The 24,939-nt window shown below is 48.3% G+C and overlaps 1 pseudogene; it reads right to left on the bottom strand.

The window, feature by feature from the left end:
- Positions 1-16,782: 16,782 nt before the first annotated feature.
- On the bottom strand, positions 16,783-17,267 carry LOC699134 (histone H3.3A-like; annotated as a pseudogene).
- Between the last annotated feature and the right edge of the window lie 7,672 nt (positions 17,268-24,939).

Here is a 24,939-nt window from a genome sequence, read left to right as displayed (position 1 = left end):
GCAGCCTCACAGGAGAGCCATGAGACTTCTTCCAGGCACAGCAAAGGGCAAACTCATTTCAGATAGGATCAGGTGCCAATTTGAGGCTCATATTACAAAAATATAATATGAATGTATCATTCCATAAACAAATATTGGTGCACAGCTTTAATTTTTGAAACAGTCTGTCACCAGTGTTAATCAGGGAACAAGAAAATTAAGTCATGGGTGTGAGTTATCAAAGGAACAGGATGGGGGCTTTTATAAAGAGAGAGAGACCTAATGTAGGCAATTTGGCATTAAGAAAAAATAAACATAACCCCCCCGAAAGGTTTCTGATTAAAACACAAAAAAGAGATCCAGTGTCATTACTCCAATTCTGTTTTATTCCAGGTTACCTGAGACCCTGGAATACAGTGACACAAAGCAGGGATTCTCATGATATCCTCAATGGATATCATATCCACAGCCCAGGTCAATGCCACTGGCATGTCTAGTGGGAACAATGGAGAGAAGGCCAGCAGCTGCATATGGCAGCAAGCAAAATGGTGAGCCAGCTAGAAGCCCAACAGAGAGCCACAGAAAGAGACAGTCATGGAGAGCTCTGCTGGGGCCAGTGCAGGTCTTAAAGAGGAGACAAGAGACAACTCCAACGAAGAGACTGATTTTAATTGGATCAGATAGTGGAGTAATTTATGCCCCAGGATGTTGTCAGAAACCATAAAGCAATCAGGTAGACATTGGTAAAGGATAACAGCTGGCTGTGGAACCAACACAGGCCAAAGAGCGAAAAGCCTAACCAGTGAGCCAGAGGAGGAGAATGTCACCAAGAGCTCAGCCGGAACCACTGTTATCCCCAGAGAAGGAGGTCAGGGCGGCACGGCCATGGCCAGGCTCTCTCAGGAGCGACACCAGGGGCTGCACACTACTGTGGAAAGAGGCTTCACCGAGCCGATTCTGTCAAGTCATTAAAGAAAAATAAAGTCAACAAGTCAAAACAAAATAACAAGCCCTAGGTTGCTACCACATGTATATATTTTTTAATGCCCAGTTTTCTACAATACAAAAAATAAGAGGCATACAATGAAACAGGAAAGTGTGACACATACACAGGGAGAAAGAAATAAAACAAAACCAGGCAATTAAAACTACCTTCCAGAGTGTTTAGAAATAGCAAAAATGTCAAGCAGCTATTCAAAGTAAGTTAAAAGAACTAAAAGGAGTAATGTTTAAAGAAGTCCAGAAGGCAAAATGTCAATGTCTCGTTACACATACAATAATGATAAAGAGATAAAAGTAAATATGTGTAGAAAAATACCATATCCAAAATAAAAAATGTCACTAAAGGGACTCAGTGGTGGATTTGAGCTAGCAGAAGAAAACACCAGAAAACTCCAAGGTGGATGGATAAAGACTGTGTAACTGGAAGAACGGAGAGAAACAGTAATAAAGAAAAATAAACAAAACCTCAGGGAAATGTGGGATACCATTAAGTGTACTAAGGCATATCAGAAGAAAGTGAGAAGAGAAAGGAATAAAAAATACTCCAAGAAATAATGGCTCAGGCTTGGTGCGGTGGCTCACGCCTGTAATTCCAGAACTTTGGAAGGCTGAGGCAGGCGGATTATCTGAGGCCAGGAATTGGAGACCAGCCTGGCCTACATGGTGAAACCATCTCTACTAAAAATACAAAAAGTTAGCCTGCGTGGTGGTGGGCATTAGTAATCCCAGCTACTTGGGAGGCTGAGGTGCAAGAATTGCTTGAACCCGGGAGGCAGAGGTTGTAGCGAGCCGAGATCACACCACTGCACTCCAGCCTGGGGGACAGAGTGAGATTCCATCTCAAATTAAATAAATAAATAAATAAATAAATAAATAAATAAATATAATGGCTCAAGACTTCCCAAATTTGATTTTTTTAAAACCCTCTCATCTACACATCTAAGGAGCTCAGTGAATATTTGGTAGGATAAACAAACATACCCACATCTTGACACATCTTACTCAAAATGTTGAAGGAGAGAAGAGAAACTATTGGAAAGACCGAGAGAAAAATGACTCAGCATGTACAAGGGAACCCCAGTGAGATGAACAGATGACTCCTCGTGAGGAACAAGGGCAGCCAGAAGTCAGTAGTACAACGTGTTCAAGGCCCTGAAAGAAAAACTGTTAACCAAGAACCTTATTAAGAGAATAACACAGAAAACAGAGTGAAAACTAATGAAAATAATTAAAACACTACTCTAGAGAATATTCACATAATAAAAAGAAAGCAGTAAAGAATAATCAAAGTAATACAAAAAAATAGGAAATTGTTTAAAAAGTAAAATAGGCATAAATCCAATTATGTCAATAATAACATGGTGACTGGATTAATCAGTGCATTCAAAGGACGAAGATTGTCAAACTAGATCAAACCAAGAAACAACACAATCCAACTATATTCTGTCTACAAGGCAGGAAAAACATTTAAATTCAAAGATATAACGTGAAAGTAAAAGTAATTACTTGCAAATTGCAACCCTAAGAGAACTGGAGTGGCTATGCTAATATCAGACAAAAGGGATTTTAAAACAAATGTATTGCTAAATGGAAGGAGGGACGTGGACATGCATGTGCCAAACAAGTTCCAAAATGCTGCAGCACAAACGGACAGCACTGACGGGAGAGGTGCTCAATTCATACTCAATTCAACCATATTAAGCTGGAGACTTCAATATCCGACTTTCCCAGAATGGATGCAGCTGAGCAGAAGAGCAACAGGATGCAGAAGGCTTGAACAACTCCCTCTAGCAGGCATCTAAAGAGCACTCCACCCACCACCAGCAAAATGTACATTCTTTCCAAGCCCACGTGGAAAATTCTCCAGGATAGAACATATGCTAGGATGTAAAATAAGCCTCAAAAATTCATAAGAAATAAAATTCTACAAAATGTTTTTCCAACTGCAATGGAGTAAAACAAAGCTTGACAACTGAAGGAAATATGTAAATTTACAAATGTGTGGCGATTGAGCCACACACTTCTAAATAACCAGTGGGTCAATGGAGAACCCACAAAAGAAATTAGAAAACGTTTCAAGGTGAGTAAGAGTCAAAGCGCAACAAGTCAGCACTTGTGAGATGCCACTAAAGCAGTGCTTAGAGAAAACTTACTGTCAACTCCTATTTTAGCGAAAAAAAGGTTCTCACCTAAGCTTCCATATTAAGAAATAGGAAGATGGTGGGTGCACAAAACCTAAAGCAAGCAGAAGGGCAGATGCAATAGAGATTAGAGTGGAAATAAGTAAAACAGGATAGAAAAATAGAGAAAACTGACAAAAACAAACTTAGCTCTTTGGGAATATCAGCAATGTTGGAAAATTTTTTATTACACTAAGAAAAAAAGACTCAATAAACTAAAGAATGAAACAGGAGATACCACTATAAACTTTACAGAAATGGAAAGAATTCTAAGGCAATGCTATGAACAATAGTATGTTGACACGTTAGATAACTTTGATGACATAGAAAAATTCCTAGAAAGAAAATACCAAAACTGAATTAACAATAAATAAGAAATCCAAATAGATGTAAAACAAATAAAGGGAAAATACCCCATGAAAATAAGCCGAGGCCTATGTGGTTTTCCTGGTAAATTCTACCAAACATTTAAAGAATTAACACCAATTCTTCATCAACTCTTCCCAAATTTTAGGTGAGAGAACCATGTCCTGCCCCATTCTATGAGGCCAGTATTACTCTATACAAAAAGCAAAGACTTCAATAAGAAAGGAAGCTACCACATAATGTCTGTTATGAATAATCCCTCAAAAACCCTCAACAACATACATTGCAAACTGAATCTAGCAACTCATACAAAGTTTGCCTTGAGTTAGGCAAAATTTTCTTAGATATGACACTAAAATCACAAGAGACTAAAAAAAATAAAGTAAACTAAGTAAAAATGAAAAATGTTAGGCCGGGCACTGGGGCTCATGCCTGTAATCCCAGCACTTTGGGAGGCCAAGGTCGGTGGATCATGAGATCAAGAGTTCGAGACCATCCTGATCAACATGGTGAAATCCCATCTCTACTAAAAATACAAAAATTACCTGGACTTGGTGGCGTGCACTTGTAGTCCCAGCTACTTGGGAGGTTGAGGCAGGAGAATTGCTTGAACCTGGGAGGCAGAGGTTGCAGTGAGCCATGATCATGCCACTGCACTCCAGCTTGGGTGACAGAGTGAGACTCCATCTCAAAAAAAAAAAAAAAAAAAAGGAAAAATATTTGTGTTTCAAAGGGCACCATCAAGAAAGCAAAAGCACAGCCCAAAGATGGAAGACAACATTTGGAAATTACATATCTAATAAAAGACTTGCATTCAAAGTGTATAAATAAATCTTAACAACTCAACAATGAAAAGTCAAACAACCCAATAAAATGGGCGAAAGTTCGGAATAGACATTTCCTCAAAGAATACATACAAATGGTCAATAAACACATGAAAAGATGCTCAGCACTGTTAGTCATTACGGAAATGGAAATCGAAAGCACAAAGGACACCACTTTGCACCCACGAAGATGTTGAAAATAAAAAAGACAATATCAAATATTAGTGAGGATGTAGAGAAGTTGAGAAAATCAAAATACCCTCTTGTATATTGCTGGTGGAAACGTACAATGATGCAATCACTTTGGAAGTTTGAATTCTTTAAAATGTTAAACTTAGAATTACCATATCACCCAACAATTCCACTCTTAAATGTCTACTCAAGAGGAAGGAAAATATACACCTCACAAACTTTTACATAAATGTTCATCACAGCGTTATTCATAATAGCCTAGAAAGTGGAAACAACCAAAATGGTCATCAGATGATGAACAGATAAATAAAAGGTGACATCTCTAAATAATGGAATATTATTATGCAATTAAAAAGAAGAAAGTGCTGACACACACAGCAACCTGGATGAACTTGAAGATGTGATGCTGAGTGGAAGGAATCTCTCACGGCCAGGTACGGTGGCTCACGCCTGTAATCCCAGCACTTCGGGAGGCCGAGGCGGGCGAATCACCTGAGGTCGGGAGTTTGAGACATGCCTGACCAACATGGAGAAATTCTGCCTCTACTAAAAGTACAAAGTGAGCCAGGTGTGGTGGCGGGTGCCTGTAATCCCAGCTACTCAGGAGGCTGAGGCAGGAGAATTGCTTGAACCCGGGAGGTGGAGGTTGCAGTGAGCCGAGATCGAACCATTGCACTCCAGCCTGGGCAACAGGAGCGAAACTCCAACTCAGGAAAAAAAAAAAAGAAATCAGTCACAAAAGAACACAGATTTCTGACGCTCTCTGTAAAATATCTATCATAGGCCAATCTTTTGGGACAGAAAGTAGAAGGATGGTTGTTTAGAGTGCAGGTTCAGGTGGGGAACATCAAAGTGCCTGTGTTTCTTCTTGGGTGATGCAATATTCTAAGATTAGATTGTGATGCTAGTTGCACAATGCTGTGAATATATGAAAAAAATACACTGTACCCTAAATCGTGTGCTTTAATGGGTGAATTGTGTGGTATGGGAGTTATATGACAATAAGGCAATACCAATTAATGGGTTTTTGACTATTCTATTGGTTGTAGAAAGCAAAGAAGATGCAGAGGCTGATACAATGTCTGTAATGAAGATAACTAAGAGATACGTTTATTCAATATGATATTTAAGGGTCTACTCTGAGCTAGATCCTGGCTAACCAATGAAAGATACAGCCCTCTGTAACCTCAATTACTTAGAACTTACTGGAAGCATCATGATATGCCAAGTGCAAGGAAGAGAGGCCGGGAGTGGGTGGCGCGGATGAGAAGTGGGTAGGGAGTGGTGGCCAGGAGGCAGAGTGGGTCTCAGGGAGACTGCAGAGGGCAGGCAGCCCGGCTTCCCAGGGGGTCCTGAATGACCGCCAACGCTGTATCAGTCCCCCAACATTCAACATTTTAGAAATAAATTACCTTATTGATCATACAGAAATTTGTGTCTAATTTTAAAAGTTTGCATAAATGTTAGAATTTAAAAGAAGAACAGGTTCTTATAAAGTTAACCGTATCCTTCCCATGTGAGCCAGAAATTCCACTTCTAGGTATTTACCCAAGAGAAAAAGAAATTATCTTCAAAAAATACTTGTACATGAATATTGATAGCATCTTTATTCACAATGATCCCAAACTGGAAACAACACGACTGCTATGGATAAACAGGGTGGGGTTCATTCCTACGTATTGAGAAACAGGAACAACCCATTGATACAGCCAACAACATGGGTGAATCTCAAATACATTTTACCAAATGAAGGAAGCCAGACTCAAAGATTACATGCTACATGATCCCATTTCTATGGAAGTACGTGAATAGGAAACAAGTCACAGTTTGCAGGAACAAGGTGAGAGGAGGAGCTGACCACGGACGGGAAGCAGAGGGATTGCCGGGGATGGGGGTGAGGGGAAGGATTTGCTGTGATCCAGGTGGTCATGGCTTATGCATCTGCAAAATCGCATCGAACTGTGCACTAACAAGCAAACTCTGCTGTGTGTAAAGCATCCTTCAATAAACCTAACTAAACAAAAGAGAATGAAAGAAATACAACATAAACCCCCTGCAATACCATCCTTTTCATCTCTCAGATTGGCAGAACTAAGAACGACTTCACACGGAGGAAAAACAACAGAAAGTTGGTGTGGAAACACGAGGAAGCTGGCTGAACCTCTTAGGGTCAGTCTTTCCGGAAAATGCATTTCCTGAAATAACACGTCTGACCTGCTCTGTCGGTGCGGGGCAGCAGGGAGGCCCCGAGCTCTGCGGAGGACTGAGAATGGCACTTACCGACTGCAGAGTCACATCCGGAGTGGTCTGCTTAGAAAGGCAAATTCTGGCACTTCCCCAACAGACCCCAGAGCACCTTTGTTCTGAAAACGAAACCTGGGACGATGGGAGCCTCTTTAACATGCGGAGCTCACGCTCTCTGCTACGCATCGCCCTGGGCTAGATACCGGCCCCGGGACGGCCTGCAGGCTGCGTCCTCACAGCCCAGCATCCCCCAGGGCTGCTTCGTGCCTCAGGAGGGATAGACTCAGGTCTCCTTCAGAGCCTCGGAACACACTGAGAGCAGCTCAGAGCGTGTTAGCTCAGTCGGAGCCTCACGGAAACTGGGAGGATGGTTGCTCTGTGACAGGAGGGAAAACTGACACTAGAGGTGGGAAATCACTCATCCCAACTCACCTCACCTGACTAGAGAAGGAGGTGGCTCTGAGGGTGGTCTGTCTGGTCCCCGGCTGCACTTTCTTCACCTCACCTCGAAGGAAGAGAATGAGAAGGAACAAAGAGAACATGAAGAAGAGGAGATGCTCTTGGCCTCTGTGGCCCCAGGTGGACAAGCTTAGGCTCCACCATTGCACAGATCAGAGCAAGCAGCGCTCCAGAGAAGCTTCAACGACCTGCCCACATTCTCAGACAGTAAATGGTCCATCCACAACTGGAACTTGGGGGTTAATAATCCAACCCCAGGTGGCTTTCATACGATCTGCTGCCTCCTTAAACTCTGCCAAAGTTTACCCAGAAAAGTGAGGCCTGAGAGACAGTTTTACAACCTAGGATCAACAGTTTGCTGCTCCCTCCTAAGATTCCTAAAACTCTGTCTGCAGTCTTTTTGCAGGTATCCAGGATGGACTACTTTGCAGCAGTTCTTCAATTTCCAGTGAGCTGATAGCCACCTCCTGCAATGTGCCTTCACTTATCCCAAATCATTTTCTCCACCCGACCCCTGAAGCCAGAGAGCCTGCCTCTGAGGCCTCCATGTCCTTCCATAGTTGATGGAAGGGTTTTCTCCAGAGACAAGAGAATTGTTCCTGGGCCTCAACTCCAGCAAAGGCGGAGTCTGGATGGAAACTGTGTTGGAATGGGCCAGCTTCTGCTGCTGGAACAGCTGCTCCTCAGATCCTGGGGGCTTCTAGCAATGGAGGCTCACATCCCCCTCACTCCGTGCGCACATCACCCTCTGTGTGCACACCTACCTCTGTGTGCACACCCCCCTCGCTCCATGTGCACACCCCCCTCACTCCTTGTCTGTCATAGGCCACATGGGGTGACCCAGGGCCTTCGCTCTGTGGCCCCCTCCTGGACTCGGTGGGTGGAAGGCCACTGTCGTGAAGTGAACTGCCCCAGGTGGGAGCTGTGGCAGGGTCTCTGGGCCAGAAGGGCCCATCCCCTCTGCTGATTTGTTGGCCAGAACATGTCATTAGGCTCCCCCACCCCAAAGGCAACCAACCAGAACTACCCTACACGGGCCCGGGTCAGGGAGAACAGGACAAATCCAGCAAATGGAGCTGATGTGGTGAGCAAAGAGGCACATGGAGGCGTCACCAAGAGCCTGCTATGGAGCAGACATGCGCTTTTATCAGAAGTGACCCAGAGAAGGGCTGCTGGTGGCAGGGCTGCAGAGACCCGAGGGTGCTGGAAAAGCCTACATCTGCCCACCCGTCCATTCATTCAACAGTGAGTACCTGCCATGAGCAGCCTACATCTGCCTACCCGTCCATTCATTCAACAAACAATGAGTACCTGCCATGAGCAGCCTACATCTGCCCACCCGTCCATTCATTCAACAAACAGTGAGTACCTGCCATGAGCAGTCCTGCCTGCTGTTTACATAAGACAAGCCCTGAGAAATCCCGGTCGGACTGGGGAGGCAGATGAGGTCACGGAGCACGCTGGCTCGTTCCGAGGAGGCGGTGGCACAGATGAGCACAGGTGGGGCCTGAGCCCCATCCAGAGAGAGCAGGGGGAGGTCAGGGAGGACTCCTGACCTCCTGGAGAAAGGGTGCCTGAGTGAGTCTGGATCCAGAGAGGGTTAGGTGTTGCGGGAAGTCAGGAACCCCGAACGGAGGGACCGGCTGAAGCCGCGGCAGAAGAACATAAATTGTGAAGATTTCATGGACATTTATTAGTTTCCCAAATTAATACTTTTATAATTTCTTACACCTGTCTTTATTGTAATCTCTGAACATAAATTGTGAAGATTTCTTGGACACTTATCACTTCCCCAGTGAATATCCTTGTAATTTCCTATGCCTGTCTTTACTTATCTCTTAATCCCATCATCTTCTTTGTAAACTGAGGAGGATGAATGTCGCCTCAGGACCCTGTGATTGTGTCAACTGCACAAATTGTTTGTAGAGCGTGTGTGTTTGAATATGAAATCTGGGCATCTTTAAAAAAGAACAGGATAACAGCGATGTTCAGGGAACAAGAGAGGTAACTTTGAACTGGCCGCTGGTGAGCCGGACGGAAAGGAGCTGTATTCTTTCTCTTTCATAAGCAAATAGGAGAAATATCACTGAATTCTTTTTCTCAGCAAGGAACATCCCTGAGAAAGAGAATGCGCCCTGAAGGTAGGCCTATGGACGGCCCCTTTTTAAGGTGTCCCGTCTTTTATGGTCGAAGCCAATGGGATGAAATAAGCCCCAGTCTCCTGTAGCGCTCCCAGGCTTACTAGGACGGGAAAATTCCCGCCTAATAAATTTTGGTCAGACAGGTTATCTGCTCTCAAACCCTGTTTCCTGCTAAGATGTTATAAATGACAATACATGCCTGAAACTTCATTAGCAATTCTAATTTCACCTCATCCGGTGGTCCTGTGATCTCAGCCTGCCTCCACTTGCTTTGTGATATTCTATTACCTTGTGAAGTATGTGATCTCTGTGACCCACACCCTATTCGTGCACTCCCTCCCCTTTTGAAAATCGCTAATAAAACCTTGCTGGTTTTACGGCTCGGGGAACATCACGGATCCTGCCAACATGTGGTGTCTCCTCTGGACACTCAGCTTTAAATTTCTCTCTCTTGTGCTCTTTCCCTTTATTTCTCAACCCAGCCGAGACACTTGGGAAATAGAAAAGAACCCACGTTAAACATTGGGAGTAGGTTCTCCCAATAGTTAGGCAGCCAGCAGGGACATCCAGGCAGCAGGGGCAGGGGCTCAGTGGGGATGGCCAGGGAGGAGAGGGCAGCTGAGAACCGAGTGAGGAGCAGAGGGCAGGGCCAGAGCAAGGATGTGGGAAGAGCATCTGCCAGGCTAGGTGGTGAGAGAGTGATCCTGAAAGCCAAGAGCTTCTGCAGAATTCAAAGCAGAGAAGTTGAGCCCGGATGCATTTCATCACTTTGCTCTTCCAGGTTTAAAAGGAGGAGCTTGCTGTGTGACCCTGGGGCTGTCCCTTCCTTCTCTGATCTCCTTAAGTCCCTATCCATAAAACATGCTATGGTATCACTTAGATCTCTTCCAGCCCAACTTGCCAGGATTTCTGACGGTGATCGCCAGTGAAGCCATGGCCCTCCTACCGCACGCTGCCACGGTCTAGCCTGGGCTGTCTACAGTGTAAGTGGGGTGTCATCCATGGCCGAGAAGGCTTCAGAAAGTCTCGGGTGCCCAGGAAAACAAGGCCTTTGAGAAGGACGCTGTCCATCCTGTGACCTGCTGTGGCCCTCCCCACAGAGGAGTGTAGACGTATTCATGGGGCCTGGGGTCCAGAGGGTCTGTCTACCCATCAGGAATCAGGGCAGGGCAGTGGGGGTCAGCCATCCCTGCACGGGCAGCCATGCACTGCGTCCATGGCCGGAAGCCAGCTGCCGGCCCTGCTGAGGACGGGGGAAGGACGCCTGCAGCCCTGCCGAGGATGGCCCCGATGGAAACGGTCTCAAGATGCTGCCCACTCCGTCGCCTGGGTGCAGCATCATCAAGGAATTTGTGGGAGGGCTCCTGTATGCTTCAGCATCTGCTCAGAGACTAATGTCTGTGGCCCCTCCAATGCAGGAGGCCACCACCCCTGCACCAGATGGGCGCTGGCCTGGGGGAGGTGGGGTCACCGACTCAGGGGCAGGGGCTTGGCAGGTGGGAAGGCAGGGCCAGCTTTCACCCTGGAGTGGCGAGCTGACTTCCAAAGTCCCTTGATGAAACACGCCTCCTTTTGAGCAAGTAAAACATTAGCCTTCTGAGCCTCTGCTTTTGGGGATGCTGGGGCTGCTTTACAGCAGGGTGAGGAGCTGACGTGAGCCATCTGCCGAGGGTGGAGGGGGGTGGGCCCTTAGGGAAGGGCTCAGAAACAAGGGTCATGGGTCCAGTTTTGAGCCAAGGATAACTGGCAGAACCTGCAGAGGAACAAGCCTGTGCCTTCTGATAAGCACTGTCCTCTGGGCCGTCGGAACATCTGGCTTATTCCTCCATTTCTGGTCTCCACAATCCGTGCCCCACTCACTCTCAGCACTGACGTAAACATCATGTGTAGAGGGCACCGTCGTCAGGGCATGGGGCCCCAGTCAGGTTTGTCCCCATCCAGAAGCCCCATGCAGGGGGCTCAGGGCTCCCTTTAGACCCGAAGGGCACGGAGCATCTGAGCCCTTGGCAGGCAACTATCCTGCATGTGCCCAGGACCCTGACTGTCCTTCCCTGTGCAGAGGGAACCCCCGGGTCTCTCGGGGTGTAGTGGTCAGGGGCAGCCGAGGACAGGCATGAGTGTGCAGGTGTGGCACCTCAGCAGGCGGTGTGGGGAGGAGAGTGGGTCATAGCAAGGAGCAGTCGGGCAGGCTGCGGAGCCTCTCCAGCTAGAAGTGGCCCCTGTTGGTACGAGGAGACTAAGTGGGGAGCTGACTACTCACCCTCTGCCTTTGCCCTTTGGTGAACCCCCACTGCCACCTGTCACTGCCCCCTGCAGCTGTGTCCGTGCGAAGCACCTACAGACAAATGCACGTCGCCTGGCTGTGGCACTCCTTGGCTGACACTGTGCGGGAGAGGCTACCCAGGGGTCAGAACAGGACATGGCGGGAGCCTCTGGAGATCCAGCGGGTCCCCCAGACCATGAGCACTGGGGGTGTAGCAGAGCCGGGTCTGAATGAGAGAAATAGCCAGGAAGCTGCTGGTCCCTGGGAACCCCTGGCCCAAAGGCTGCACATTTGCTCTGTGTTTCCAACTGAACAGAGGGAGCTCCTGTCCTCCATGGATGTTCTTTTATTCCAAATTTTTAACATTTTATTTTGAGACTCTGAAAGGGGCTGATAAAATGTCCCTAGCTTCAGGCTAAAATGCTTAAAATAGTCCAGGAGGACTTAGCAACATCAGGGCAAGGAATAAAAGCCTAGAACCTGGCATAAGAGGAGGTGAAAAGTTGGGGGCAGAGCCCCTATCTGCCACCAAAGAGACTGGTTTCTCCCTCTCCTGGGCTCTGACCCTCGGCTGAGCAGGGCCCCTATCCCAGAAGCCAGGGCTTTGGGGACTTGATTCTCCATTTGGGGCCCTTGTGACATCTGAGTTTCTCTAAGCCCCCGCTGTTCCCTCCCATGGAGGAATGGATGTGTCCACTGGGGTCTGAAGTCCGGAGGGTCTGTCGACCCCATCAATGTGGGGTTCATGAAGGCAGTACCCCCTCTGAGACCCTCTCAGCTCGACCATGTACCAAGGCTGTGGCCTCTCTAAGGCAAACAGAATCAGCTAGTGAGTAACAACGGTCATTACTTAAGAAAATGAATGGTTTTACAGAATCATTGTGCTTGGTGAAATGTTGTTTTAAAAGCTTCTTCAACAGACTAGTCTCCCCACTTAATTGCTTAAAGGATTGGAGGAGGCAAACACCTCGTGGTTTGTCTTACCTGTGACGTGAAGCTGATTTGTCATACAGTGGTGCTGACACAACGTCAGAAAAACAGCCGTTCGAGCAGGAAAACCAAAGCCAGTGCTCGTCATGTTTGACAATTGTGCCGTGGGAGTTCACAGGAAAAAAGCTGACTTCTGCAACATCCGTCCCCGAATCCTGCTGTAGGCCAGACTGCCTGGGCACACGGTTCCCTCAGGACTTAAAAATCTCGTTCAGAGTCAGTTGCCCAATCTGTATGGTCTAGTTCTGATTCAGGTAGGGTCAGGAAAAGTGTGGGAAATCTTAGCAGAGATCTGGTCCCCAAAAGATGAAATCTAGTGTCACATTAGGGAAACGAGACCACAGAGGTTGAAATGAATATTTGAATTGTGGGCCACTGATGTATACTTTCCTGGGTCAGGGATTTTTATCAAAGTCATTTTCAATAAGTGAAATGACAATGACAGTCACAAATGCCACACACCTGTGATTCTCTGGGGGTGCTCGCTGATCCACTCTATCTCACTCCTCCTAATCATAAAGCCATCGTCCTCATACATCTTCATTTTCTATTAAGTTTGCACAACTTCTGCCAGTCTAGAGAAATTGCAGAAATACCGAAAATGTCCATTTTTAAGTCCTTTCTTTCTCCCTGCTTCATGCAAAGCTTATGCTGTCTGCAGGGCTAATTGGGATTAGGCCCCATGAGCTGTCTTGGTGTGAGAGATGCTGCAGAGCTGACGTGGAGGGTCTGTCCGCTCACCAGTGGGGCGTCCGTTGTCCTATTTCCCAGAGCCAGGGGCAGGTCAGCCCAACTCTGAGATCAGCACCACCCTGGGGCCTCCTGGCTATGGTTCTGCAGCATCTGCCCGGAGGCTGCACCGGCTCCCCCAGAGGCTCCCTGGAAAGCATCTAGGATCTGCCATCACTCTCGGAAGATTCCCCAGGCTTGCAGGGGAGCTGCAGTTGTAAATAATACATCACTTCCCAAGTCCTCTCTGATCTGCCAGTGCCTGAGAGCCCGAGGAACTCTGCAGGCACATGTGCAAGCACTCCACGTCATCTGCAGCCACACACTGCGCACGGGGGTCCCGCAGCCACACACCGTGCACGGGAGGTCCTGCAGCCACACACTGTGCACGGGGGTCCCACAGCCACACGCTGTGCACGGGGGTCCAGCAGCCACACGCTGTGCACGGGGGTCCTGCAGCCACACGCTGTGCACGGAGGTCCTGCAGGCTGCTTCCGCGCACGCCTTGCTGGGAGGAGACGTTTAAAGGAGCCGAAAGAAGCCAAAGGGGAGAGGAAAAGGAGTCACCCTCCCAGCAGGGTCACCCTCAGATAAGGCCAGTCCAGGGATGCACTGGCCATTCTTCGAGCCTGGAAAACAACCTGAGCCCCACGGCAGGTGTGCAAGCTCAGCCATCAGGCATGGAGGGGAGGGACCCACCTACAGAATCCCCAAGGGCAGGAGGCCACAAGGGGGATGCTGAGACCTTCTGGTGCACAGCATTGGCTGCGGGATTCCCCTTCGAAGTCACCAACATCCCTTGGAGATCCCCACAGGGAGGACAGAGAGGGAACCAGCCCCCAACACATCTGGAAGGAGGTCATTGCCCACTGCAAGTCTTGGAGAAGGACCCCTTCCCACTCATGAAAACGAGGATCCAGGCGCTTCCTTGTTGACCCGATTTACAGAATAATTTATTTTTACTTGGTAGTACCACGACGCTGTAGGAGAAATCTTAACTAAATTAATTCTTTTTAGTATACAAGCAGGTATTTGGGGCTCACGTCAAAAGGCAGCATATTTTCAGGAAAAATGAAATAAGTAATTCTCTCCAGCTACTCTTTACACTAAAGTTCATGCAAAACGTAGGAGGCCTTCCACAGGGCGTTGCCAGCCTGGGAAAGGAATCACCCAGGAGCCTTCTGATTCTGGAGGGAGCTGCCCTCTGTGTTCCTGCGCTGCAGACCGTGCAGTGCTGCTCTGGCCTCCCCACTCGCTAGGGCGTTGCTTGTCTGTGACACTGCCACGCTTGGCTGAGCCCTGCAGTGAGTCTTCCTGAGGCAGAGGGGCAGGCAGGAGGCAAGGTGGACATCACTCTACCCGGGAGCCTCAGGGGCAGTGAAGGACAAGTCCACCCACAAAACAGGCAGTGGTTGGACACCATGGGAGGCCTTTCGCCGCACTGCTCCATTCCCTCAAGGCAGAGTCACCATCAAAGACCACAGGGTTGAGCTGAGCTTCCCTGAGCAAAACTGAAATGAGAGGACCAGTGCTGGGAAGAACATCAGGCTCCAGGGTCCAGGATGGCCAAGGACCTACAGTGGGCACTTTGCCAAAACTGCTGCACCAGTCTTGTTTGGGAACTTTGACATTTTTTTTTTTTTTTTGAGACGAATCTCACTCTGTTGCCCAGGCTGGAGTGTAGTGGCATGATCTCAGCTCCCTGCAACCTCCGCCTCTGAGTCTCAGGCGATTCTCCTGCCTCAGCCTCCCAAGAAGCTGGGGCTACAGGCATGCGCCACCACGTCCAGCTAATTTTTATATTTTTGTTAGAGATGGGGTTTCACCATGTTGGCCAGGCTGCTCTTGAACGCCTGACCTCAAGTGATCTGCCTGCCTCTGCCTCCCAACGTGCTGCGATTACGGGCACGAGCCACCCCGCCCAGCCGGGGACTTTGACTATTAAATGAACATGGTGAACTAAACTTTTCCCAAAAAACAGTTCTTGAAATTGTTATGGAGAATTATTAAGAACCAGAGATTGCTGTCTGAGCCCCGTGGCCCCAAATGCCTGTGTGGACATTCCTCACAGAAATCACCTCTGGGTACCTTCCTGACACCCAGGCTCCTGATGCTGTCAGCCCACCTCCCAGGGCCAGTGCTCCCCGTTTCCACCCTGGCCCCCTTAGCTCCTCTTGGGAGCTTGGTAGGAGAGCACCCGCCTGACCTCTGGAGTCGGAATCGGCCCTGTTTTAGGGCCACAGGCGAGACCCCGCCTCCCCTCTGTGCTTGGGAGTGCATCTGTGTGCAGCTGGCCAAACTTCAGGTGGTTTCGCAGCCTCGGTGGGGTCCCAGTGGATCCCTCTGCCACACACTCATCTCCTCTCTGCTCTTGCCAATGCTGCCCATGCCCATGCCCCTGGCTTAGTCACAGCTGCCCCGTCCACCCCAGCTTCAACCCACTGCCTGGCAGCCTCTCTTCCTACTTCCTACAGTAGCCAGCTCTCAGGAGCAGGAATTCCTGAGTCGCTTCCACCAGGGCCATGGGAAATTGGAAATGGAGACTTTTCTAACTCCATCCTTCTGCCTGGAAACCTTCTTTCTCAGCGGTTTTTTTTTTTTTTTTTTTTTTTTTAGTTTAATGTATTTTAATAGCAAACTTAAAGGAACAACACAGAATACAGACAACATTAAAAACATGTACTTGCATGTAGGATAACTCAGTTAGAAAAGTATAGTGAATGGATGGAATCTACTGTATGATAAAAATGCTACAAACACCACTGAGTTGCCGTCAATAAGAAATTTACTTGTTTTAAAAAAATCCAAATGCTGGCACTGTCCAGAAAAATTTAACAGGTTTATTTATAATTATTATAAAGTTGAACCACTGAAACTTGTTCACTGAAACATTTTAACTTGCATTAATGCTTTACGTCTCCGCATTTATATTAAAAATTCACACACGGCCGGGCGCGGTGGCTCAAGCCTGTAATCCCAGCACTTTGGGAGGCCCAGACGGGAGGATCATGAGGTCAGAAGATCGAGACCATCTTGGCTAACACGATGAAACCCCGTCTCTACTAAAAAAAATACAAAAAACTAGCCGGGCGAGGTGGCGGGCGCCTATAGTCCCAGCTACTCGGGAGGCTGAGGCAGGAGAATGGCGTAAACCCGGGACGTGGAGCTTGCAGTGAGCTGAGATTCGGCCATTGCACTCCAGCCTGGGCGACAGAGCAAGACTTCGTCTCAAAAAAAAAAAAAAAAAAAAATTCACACACAAATGAAAATGGAAAAACTGCCAATAGCTGATTTCTGTCCCCTATTTTTCCACTCGTAATCATATACTTAGGTACCTTTTGACTCCACGGAAAAAAATATCTAACGTTCACAACTACCAATAACAGGAAGAAGAGATTTTTTTTTTTTTCAGAACTACCAGTAACAGGAAGAAGAGAATTTTTTTTTTTTTTTTTTTTTTGGAGAATGAAATGTTTCCCATCATAGTGGATTCTTAAGCACGTTCTCCACGTATGCGGCGTGCCAGCTGGATGTCTTTTGCCATAATTGGTACACGTTTGGCATGGACAGCACACAGGTTGGTGTCTTGGAAAAGGCCAACCAGATAGGCCTCACTTGCCTCCTGCAAAGCACCGATGGCTGCGCTCTGGAAGCGCAGATCTGTTTTAAAGTCCTGAGCAATTTCCCGCAGCAGAGGCTGGGGGCAAGTTTGCGAATCAGTTCAGTGGACTTCTGATCACGTCTAATTCCCCGGAGCGCCGCAGTACCCGGCCTGTGACGATGAGGTTTCTCCACCCGTCCAGTAGAGGGCGCACTCTCGCGAGCGGCTTTGTAGACCGTTGCTTCCTGGGAGCTTCACCGCGGGTCATTTCCGGGCTGCCCGCTTTGTGCGCGCCATGGCACCGGAAGCTGCTTACTTACCCCGCTTCTCCTTCGGCTCAGCTCGGGCGAGCGAGAGGCGGCGCCGGCGTTGGAGAGCGACGGCAGCGCGGCGGCGGCTGCAAACACAATTCCTTTCTCAGCTAGTTTTAAGCCAGTCTCCACTGTGCCGTGTTATTCTGGGAGCCTCTGTAAGGAGCTTGCTGTGCCCCAGACTGGCACCTGAGACGGGCGGGGCTGGCCCTCAAAATGACCCAGCTCTTCTACCACCACTGCCCTGCACCTCCAAGAATCTGGACTTGGAGCAGGACCCAAGACCTTCGGAGTTGACCTCTCACCTCTGCCTTCTCCTGCTTCTGCCCAGCTTCCCCAGCCAGATCCGTTTCTCCTGGGGCGGGGAGGGAGACTTCTCCCGCCGAAGTCTGCGGCTCTAAACCCTGGCCGTCCATCAGAATCGCCCAAGAGCTCTTTAAAACACCAGATTTCCTGGTCTCCCCCAGAAACTGCTGTAGTGGACCGGGGAAAGGGAGCGGGCATCCGGCTGATGCCAGCCTGGTGGGGGGTTCTGAGGAGCGGAGACCCCTGCTCGGGCCACAGTCTGAGGTTGTCCTTCTCTCCTTTAGAGGCAACGTCTGTGCCCCGGTGCCCCGGGCTCACCTTTTGATGGGCACTGAAGCCTCTGGAATTGGGAAATCCTTTGAGAAGTCGCGCTCATGACTATGAGATGATAGCTATCATAGCCATGTTTTAAAAATGTTTCTCAATATTTTAAAAAATCTAACAATCAAAGAAACTTGTGTGCTTCCAGTGTGTAACCTTTACTCAAAGCACAGAACTTTGTTGGCCTCGTGGTTGGGGCTCCAGGATTTATTATTTAAGGGAAATGAAGTCCACTGGAGACTAACAAGAGGGGGTCTGATTAGAGATAGGACCGCCTCCTTCAGGGCTGGGGCATGAGGCCCTGGGGAATCCCACGGGTGCCACTGAGGCTGTGAGCAAATCCCTGTCCTGTTTGCTCAGCCGGACTTCAGGGACAGTTACTGTTGCACAGGCACCATCCTTCTTGGGGATCCCATGGAGGACAAGACGGGATGCTGGTAGACCTAAGGAAATGCTAGGCACAAGAAAGCACCTGCTGAGAGAGGGCGTGTGATGAAGAGCTGATGGAAAAGTATGTGTCAGGGAGGGGCTGGAGACCCTGCCAGGCTAAGGGCAAGACCCCTGTGAGTCGGTGGTCCACGGCGGCCACCCCTCCTGCACTGGCCCGGCCTGTGCCTCTGGAAGCCTGACTATGCAGCCATCAAACCTCAATGTCCTGCAGGAGCTGATCCCAGAACTCTCCGAGGACCAAGTGGGCCTGGAAATACCCAAAGACAAAGGGGGTCGTGGCACAGGGCTTCCAGGTGTGACGTAGGGATGGCTGAGCTGGGACTGGCTGCCGGTGCCTTCTTCGTGTGAATCACGGCATTTTGCTCCATGCAGGTGGTCAGGGTAGAGACATGAAGAGGTGAAAAGGCTCTCCTAGGATCACCCAGAATCCAGGTAGAACTCACAGGGTTGGAAGTCCTGGCCATCCATCTATTAGCCTGAAGCTTTGGAAACATTGGCTAGCCTTTCAGAGAACGGAATTCTCCTTCCCTTTGCAGATCCACGTGGGAACCAGTCATACCACATGCCCCCCAGAGCAGGCAGGGGCCACCTGGGGGTTCTCTGAGCACCCAGGCCCCTCTCAGCCTGAAGGTGAGGTCAGGAGTCCCCACTGGCCGAGATACCTTGCTGGCTGGGATCCCTTGCTGAATGGGACCTCTCTCTAGCCTGAACCCCCTGCCCACTAGGACCCCAACTGGACTCCAGCTGTGCTGGCTTGTGGACCTTCAGGCTTTGCCCCCCTCCACTCCAGGAACTGGGGGAGAGGTTTACACTCTCCCTGCCTGGGAGAGCCAGAGGAGGGCATGTGGGAGGCACTCCACAAGGATTCTGAATGCATCAGAAAAAGGAAAGAGAAAAAATGTCTTTCTCCAAAGCCCCCCTCCACATGCCAACCATAGCAAGGTTACAAACAGTGGTAAGAGTCAGTTTTCCCTTTAAGCAGTTGCAATCAGTGGAATGCACCCTAGCTTTTGTAACTAAGTTATACCATTGGCAATTTTCATCCCACATCAAATTTAAAAATCGGATCTCGTTAGAGCAGGTGGAGCAGAGAGCTGAAGGCCTCCCATTGTGGGCTGCTGTGCTGAGACTGAAAATAAACGTTGCTTCTGAAGGCAAGAACTTTTCATCTGGAGTCCGTGGGGTGAGCACACCCTTGGCCTGGGTAAGGGAGCTGTGGTACGGTTTTGTTTATTTGTTTTCTGGATGATGGCTTTGTTGAGTAAATCCAGCAGAGGATGACATCTGCAGAGGTTTCTTCTGAAACATGAAAACGAAAGTAGAACACACATGCCTTCAAAATACGCAAGTCTTGAAATGACGATGGCTGGAGTGGTAAGGACACAGTTACACAGGATCCTTCCAGGTCTGAGGGGCAAGACGGCTATAGTGTGACTTTGCCTGGTGGCCATAACATCTTTAGAACGTTTAAATGGCTCCAAATATCTTTTAACAAGATTTTTTTTTTAAAACCAAAAGATTTTTCAAAGGCGAGCGTAGAAGGTGCTGTATCACCTGAGTTGAGCGTTTGCATCAGGAGAGGATTTGTGTATTTAATATCTTGTATATCTCCTATAATATATTCATGAAATAAGGCAATTATGTCTGAAAACTCAGAGTTATGCAAATTCCCATAGTCTTATGAATGTGTGTGAGTGAAGACTGTCCAGGACAGTTGCACAGAACAGGCAGTGCCCATACCCAATCTGTGTGAATGGTACTTTCAGGGTTGTGTGATATGGAGACCCTAAAGAAACATCATAATTTGTCTTTTTTTTTTTTTTTTTTTTTTTTTTTTTTGAGACAGAGTCTCATTCTGTCCCCCAGGCTGGAGTGTAATGGCACGATCTCAGCTCACTGTAACCTCCGCCTCCCGGGTTCAAGCAATTCTCGTGCCTCAGCCTCCCAGGTAGCTGAGATTATAGGCGCCCACCACCACACCTGGCTATTTTTCTGTTGTTTCTAGTAGATACGGGGTTTCACCATGTCGCCCAGGCTGGTCTCAAACTCCTGAGCTCAGGCAATCCACCCACCTTGGCCTCCCAAAGTGCTGGGATTACAGGCATGAGCCACTGTGCCCAGCCTTGTCTTCTTGGAATTACTTTGTTTCCTGTAAATTTCCGTCCAGTTGGGTCAATAAGGAATTTAGCCACAGCCAGTGTGGGGGACCCTGTGGGTAAAGTGATGAAAGATACCGTCTTAGTCCATGTGCGCTTCTATAACAAAGTACTTTAGACTGGGTAGCTCATAAATACTGGGAATTTACTTCCCACAGTTCTGCAAGCTCAGATTCAGTGTCTGGAAAGCGCTGAATTTCAACTTCCAAGACGGCGCCTTGTTGTTGTGTCCTCATCGTAGGGAAGGACAAAAAAAAGAGAGGAACTCACTCAAACCCTTTTATAAAGGCCCTAATCCCATGTGTGAGGGCGGAGCCTAATCACCTGCTAAAGACCTTATCTCTCTGTACTCTCGCATTGAGGATTCAGTTTCAACACAAATTTGGGAGCAGCACAAACATTCAGACCGTAGCAGATGTCGGGCTCAAGGCAGCGGGGAAGCCCTCGCAGCAGGGTCAGCAACACGTTGGAGTACTAGGGGAACTCCCCACCCCCAGCCCACGCAGTTCCACCAGGGGCCTGGCCTGAGGGATGGGAAGCTGGGGGATCTGGGGGCCCGATGGCCATTCTCCACTGTGCGCTTGCCGTTCCCTGGCAGGCTCTGAACCCACAGGTACAGCCTTTTGTCCTGAGTTCATTATGGGCAGCTCCTACACATCCCCCTGAGACTTGAGGGTGCTCCGTATTCAAAGGTGCAGAACTCCCCTGTGCAGGCAGTGGGGAAGGGGCAAAGGTCGCCTGACTGAGCCCACCCAGGTTCCATTTCTCTCCTTGCCAATACTCCCCACTTAGACTCCCACTATACTTCACTAGTGCTCTTCCAGAAACTTCCATTCTTATCCCTTTCTCCAACCAAATTCAGTAAGCAAGCTGCAAGAAAACAGATCAAGGATGCTAGTGCACAGCGGATCTGGGCACTCCTCTACTCTAACGCCTCCCATGGCTCCCAATTTCCATGTGCACAAAGCACACTTGTGCAGCTCTCTATGTATGAGGCGCTCTCTGCACAGTGGTGCAGTCGTTTTCTCCAAATGCAGCCCCCACCTCTCCTGTCCCACACCTGGGCTCCTGCAGAGCCAGGCTCCTCCCTGTGTGCCGCATGGGTCCTACACTCTCTCGTCTGAGTGAATGCTCTCTAGCTGCTGTAGTGCCTGAGATGCCCCCTGCTGCCTGTGGTCAGAGCCCAGTGCCCGCTGTCATCTCAGAGAAGGCAGCTGTGTTGGGCTGCTCACAGGTCCTCCAGGAGGCAGCCGAGTAAACAGAGCAGACCACACAAGAACAGGGAGGTCTCTATGGGTAAAGCCAGTGCAGACAGGAAGGGCAAGGGGAGTTTGTTGGCTTAACACATTTTCAAAAGCATTTCAGTAGAATCACTGCTGAGCTGTTGTCATCAAGGAGATAGGAAAATATGTTCAGTCTTGATTGGGTTTGGTGTTACTGTGTTGCCCAGAGACTAGTCTTGAACTCCTGGCCTCGAGTGGTGCTCCCACTGTGGCTTCCCACAAGCATGAGCCATCACAGTCAGCTTCAGTGCATGATGTCAGAAGTGTTTGGGTTTTAGCGTGAGCCGTCACACTCAGCTTCAGTGCATAATATCAGAAGTGTTTGGGTTTTTAAGTTGAGTTTACTGCTTTTTAAAATCAGAAATATGCTATAGGAACTTAAACTCTTGTTTACATCAAATAGCTTCTGGTAAAATGGGTTTTGTTATATGGCGTTTCACTTAAATCCAAGTTTCAATGAGCCCATTAAAAATGCTAAGTTAAGGCTTCTATATGCCCCAAACTGATACAAGTCCACCTGGACCATCAAGAGATGGAATAAGTGCCAAAAAAAAAAAAAAAAAAAAAAAAATTAGTGAGCACAAGGGCAAACATCTCCCATGGCACTGGGCTCCCCACACTCGGGGAGGGGGTGGTTTCTGCTGGGCAGGTGCTCAGAATGCACGTGCCGGGCCTCAAAGCTCACTGCGTCGGGTGTGGGGTTTCCTGTCCAGCCAGTGTGGGTGTGTTTAGGCTTGTCTGACCTGCTACACATCTCCTGATGGAGAGCCAGATTTTCTGAAAAGATGCATCTTTTCATCAAAAACAGGTGATGAATTTTACTGCCAGGCATTTTGAATTTAATGTGCTCCGGTCATCACCACCAAACCTCCAAGTGTAGCACCCGGGACTTCTCGAACCGCTGGAATAATGAGGTCTCTCCTGAATCTGCGTCTCGCGTTCCTCTGGTGTATTTGGTCTGCCCATTGTTTGGCCTTCTTCTTTTTTCATAAAGAAAACGTGTGTGTGTGTGATGAAAAACTTGTGTCAAATTGAAAGCTGTAAGTCAAGCAAGTAATTTTGAAAATATGTGGAAACTGTGGTTCATATGTACCAAGAATAAAGGCTGGTAACCAGGATTTGAGTTGTAGGTTGGTTTTACATAATCCAATAATTTTTTTGCTTGCAAATTTGTTCTTGAAGTTAAGCTGCTGGAAACACATTATCAATCACCTTCCCTCGCGCTGTTTCTCTCCTGCCTGGTCCTTTGCTCCTCTGAAAGGCCTCAATTAATTATACACACTTTGCTCCTTGCCACCAAAGACCCTGCATTTTCCATGTAACGGGTGAGGTATGCAAATAGTGGAAGCCCATGAGGCCAATCAGAGGTTTACAGTGGGTTGCAAAATCCATCCAAGAACCCTTCAATCTTGCAAAGATCTTTTTTTCCTCTAAAATGCAGTCATATTTTTGGTCCTGAAATGCTGTACACTGTGCAGCCTTCATCTTGGGCTAACTTTGAAAAAATATCCTTTACTAGAAAATACAAGGCAACTTTTTGCATTGCTTATGCACAGCTTACATAAGAAAGATTAGCCATCCGTCAGGCCTCTATGGAGGGTTTGCCTTGCACGATGGTGAATGTCTCAGAGTGCCCAGCCCAGGTGGGGAAGAGCACAAAGCTGCAGGATCTGTAAATTACACAACACCTCCAATAGAATCCAGACAGCATCTCATAAGCACAAGCATTAATATTTCTCCTGAGAAATGCATGAATATTCACACTAAGAGGAATAAATAAAGATTGCAAATGGCTCCACATCAGATCAGAACAGGATTTGCTGCCAAATGAGTTTTTGGCCATAATAAAATAAAGTATTCGATTTTTGGGTTGTGGCACTGCAGATGGGAGACTGTGGCCCTCTGCTCCCTCCCCATGCTCTTGTGGGTGCCAGGGAAGACACCCAGGGAAGGGCAGCTCTGTTGATCTCTGGTGTTGCCAGGCAGAAACAGTTTCTCCCATCCCCCCTGGTGTCTAGCATTCAGGCACAGTCCTGAGGGTCCTGGGAACCTGGGTCAATGGCCCTGTGGATCAGGTGTCCACAGGTGGCTGGGCCAGCAGCCTTGAGGGTCCTGGGTCACAGCCCCATGGTGTGGAAGTTCTGAGCGCCCAGGGCTGAGCTGGCAGCCACAGTGGCTGTGGAGTGAGACTTGAGGTGAGGACAGTGGCTGATTAGCAGCCCGGGAATCCCAAGAAAGGAGGAGCAGAGACCTCCCCTCTGCTTGTGGGAGGCCACTAGGGAGAAGAGGACGATAGAGCCACGCGTGGCCTTGGTCCAGCTGTGGCGATCTCCCACCTTCCTGTTAGCTGATGTGCAATTCTGAGCATGGTCCTTTTTGAAGCTGTTGATGTCACCACAGACCAGACCTAGACGGAAAACGCCAAAGACCCTCACCAAAGCTAATTTTCCACCCCCATCTATTCAGTGAGTCTTTTATTATTAATTTGCCTCCATTTCCTCTCTCTCTTCTTTTGTCCCTTTCTCCATGATCCGGGTGTGTGAGCAGAGAACAAATACGTTTTCTCTGCCCTGACTCCAATCTTGCCTACCTCTCCTGGGCTGCTCGCCCCTGATGCTGACACCCCAAATCTAAGACATGTCCTTCCAGCCTCCCAGTGAGCCTGTGACCTGAGAGCTGGACTCTGGCCCTCCCTGTGGAGAAGAGGGAGGAAGAGGAGGGGCTTCCATCACCTTCTCCTGGCCAAGAAAAATATTCTTGCATACATTCCTGAATTTTTTTTCCAGAAAGAGCCGAGATGGATTGACAGTGGAGGAGACAGAGAGGCTGAGGGCTTCACGAGCTTGAGTCTTTTCCTGGGGTATGTATGATATGGCTTTTAATTCAGTGTCTTCTATTTCTGCAGAAACTGGAACATGCCAGTATTTACTTTTTCTTAATACTACCAGACATCTGTCCAGTTTAAGGACCAAGCAACAAAAATGTCACTGTATGTAAACACATCATTCTTTATCGAGAAAACAGCTTTCAAAGAAAAATCTGGAATGCTAAAAAAAAAGTCTTTATTTAATCAGGGGCAGATATGAGAAGTAATACCTCGGGCTAGAATACTCATAAGTAGAAACTGAGTTTACACTGAGCA

Source organism: Macaca mulatta, chromosome 9, assembly GCF_049350105.2.
Source record: "Macaca mulatta isolate MMU2019108-1 chromosome 9, T2T-MMU8v2.0, whole genome shotgun sequence".
In the NCBI taxonomy this organism is placed as follows: Eukaryota; Metazoa; Chordata; class Mammalia; order Primates; family Cercopithecidae; genus Macaca; species Macaca mulatta.
Note: the sequence above shows the minus strand (reverse complement) of the source record. Positions and strands in the feature narration are given on the sequence as shown.